General features: G+C 40.1%; 1 long non-coding RNA gene across 2 annotated transcripts; it reads right to left on the bottom strand.

Moving 5' to 3' along the window:
• Positions 1 to 976: 976 nt before the first annotated feature.
• Positions 977 to 2599, bottom strand: LOC146270804 (uncharacterized). Of its 2 annotated transcripts, none has more exons than XR_014767191.1 (4): positions 2438 to 2599; positions 1541 to 1591; positions 1359 to 1421; positions 977 to 1100 (listed from the first exon to the last, which is right to left on the bottom strand). It is a non-coding gene; the product is annotated as an uncharacterized LOC146270804 (long non-coding RNA). The 2 variants fall into 2 exon arrangements; XR_014767190.1 differs by having other exon boundaries at positions 988 to 1089; positions 2438 to 2589.
• Positions 2600 to 2819: the final 220 nt, after the last annotated feature.

Here is a 2819-nt window from a genome sequence, read left to right as displayed (position 1 = left end):
TTCACTCTGTAAATTGTAACATTATTTTAAAATAGAGCACTGTTTCCATGGCATGACATGAACAAATATCTTCATCTTGTGACGTTGCCAGTCCGTAACCGCAACGTCGTGGCAACGTTATTTTCCGACGTTGCCAGTCCGTAACCGCAACGTCGTGGCAACGTTATTTTCCGACTTTGCCAGTCCGTAACCGCAACCTCCTTGCAACGTAATTTTCCGACGTTGCCAGTCCGTAACTGCGACGTTAATTACTAACCTATATTTCTCAGTTCTTTTGTATATTGGGGCGGTTCATATGCAGACCTCATTTGCCCCAAATGCTACTTGTTCTTGTATAATAGGCTACATAGCCAACTTCAGGAGGACTATGTTTGTGTGGTGTGTTGCCTAACTCAAGCTAATCATAAACAAGGCAGCATTTCCATGTAACATTCAGTCATTTTATTTCAAACAAAGTGCCAGTGAATGAAACAGTGAATGAACATCTTCTGCCAGTCCCCGCTACAGGTCCTGTCTGTTGGCCCTGACAATGAAGCACAAAATAAGTTAGTGTCCTATCAACATAATTGCACGTATGAAAGGGGCTATACAAGTCATAAAAAAAATCACATCTAGAATAATATACATCATCAAAAAAATATTATGGGATTCTAGTTTTTGGTCACATAGCCATGTGAAAGGTTGGATTGGGAAGCTGCCATCATCATTCATTCACCTGGCTTGTTTTGAATGGGCTGCCGGGGCGTGTTTGAGTGTCTACGCTGTGAGGAGCTCCACAGCCTTCTCTCCTCGTCCCGTCTTCCACTTCATCACAGCATCTGCAATTAGAAGTCATTAACTTATTGTTAGCACCAATTTGAACGTTGAACACTGCGTGTAAGCCATAGTTCACAACATCTCAAAACACCTACCACTCTTTCGTAACTCCAGCACCTTAAGGCGCCCCTCAAGGTCTTGGAGTTCAGCCTGTGTTTGGGCCACCTGTAGGTCCATCACTGGCACCTCTTCAGCATGTTTGCCCTGTCTTCGCCTGAATAGGAGAGCCTCTCGCTGGTTCTCCTCCAATGTCTCCATCTTCTGGAACATAACCTGTAATGTGTCTGTCAGTAAAGACAAGTAAAACAAGTTTACAAGAGTTAACATGATTGGCATACACTGTGGTTCTTCTAGATTAGCTGTAACATTGATGTAAATAACACATGTTACCTTGAATGGCTGTATACAAAGCATTTGTAAGACAACATTTGTTGTTTTGACAAATATGTATCCCCCTGCCACGATCAGAACAACTTAAGTATGCCTTACAATGAGTTGGCAATGCTATTGAGAAGCTTTGAGTGTCTTATATTTGCACTTGCCTGGCTGCCAGCTGTTTTCCTGGACCCCATATGGGTTCTCCTCTACCAGACCAGAGTTGACACCTAGGAGTCAGGTGATGCAAAAGTTTTAAGTCATGCTTTTGCTTCAAAACATAGCCTTTAGGGTTGCCATGGTTCATACAATTATTGTCACTGTTAAAAACGGTCATTCATTACTTTACCATAATTTCCCAGGGACACAGTGCTAGGCCGTGTGACGGTGGTAGGATACTCTGTACAGAAATGAAAGTGGAATGTAGTTTAAGTACATAGTATTACCATTTTGATATAAATATAAAATGATCAGCATCGCACATATGTGATCGTTCGAAAGCAGGGCCCCACACAGAGTAGCGTCGCACATGTGTGATTCTGAACATTACAACCGACTATTTTCCGAAAGACAAACAATGTGACAAACGCTATAGTATGGCTTCAAAATTTACAATTAGTAGGCTAACAAGTAACACTAGCAGGTAGGAGCATTGCTACAAGTATTATGCTAGGTTGCTATACGGAAGCTAATAAAAGCTACCTAGCTGCCGTTTTGGAAAAAACTCACTCGTGGAAGCTCGGGAAAAACTCACGCATCTTAAGGTTAAAACGAATAAACTTATCCAAAAACATGTCCAAAAGCATGGACAAATTGGAAGAATTAGTGACATGAATCATGATACTTTTATAGACGCCATTGCTGTGCCGACTGATCAAAACGTGATCAGCCACGCGCTATCTCCACAATCTTCCAGGGCTAAATAAACTATTTTCGGACAAGGTTTTTTCTAGTTCTGAAGGTTTATTTTAACTGATTCTTTTGTGGGTGATTTGTGAGACGCTAAACTTTGTATGCATTTTCAGTATTTAACTTTCTGGAGGGTTTAGCATAACTCTACAGTACATTATACTAGCTTTACTACTAGCTAGTAGTAGCTAGCGAAATCCTAACGTAAACAATGTTAATCTGAAACAGATAACCAGGCTTAATATCCTAAATTTCAAACCTATACGTAATAGCATCCTCCATCCGATTTCAGAAAATATGTTTATATATTTAAATCTATTTCTGTAAAGAAACTCACCTTTGAAGTAGCTAATTTCCAGTTGAAATCCATGCGTTCAGTTGCAAACTCTTCTCTGAAATCCCAGTTTCAGAGATGCGTTGAAATGGGCATGCGCAAAGTCGTTGCTCAGGGGCAGACTGAGCAAACCTAGGTTTGCTAAGGAAGAATTGTAATATTCTGTGATGACTCATGTCTTTGGAAATACAACTTGAGAATCACTTGCCTTTTGGTCACATTTAACAATTTTGTATTACAAAATTATTGCAGCTCAGATTTGCATTGTGTGTCATACAGCTTTGGTGTGCTGGACAAAGAATGTTTGCTTAATCATGTTACACATCCCACATTGATTGCTTTTGTACATGTAAAGGATGAAATACTTATATTTTAATATAGGCCT

Source organism: Hypomesus nipponensis, chromosome 10 (assembly GCF_054491055.1).
Source record: "Hypomesus nipponensis isolate SF chromosome 10, ASM5449105v1, whole genome shotgun sequence".
Lineage (NCBI taxonomy): Eukaryota > Metazoa > Chordata > Actinopteri > Osmeriformes > Osmeridae > Hypomesus > Hypomesus nipponensis.
The sequence above is the reverse complement of the archived record's forward strand: the minus strand, read 5'-3'. Positions and strand labels throughout refer to the sequence as shown.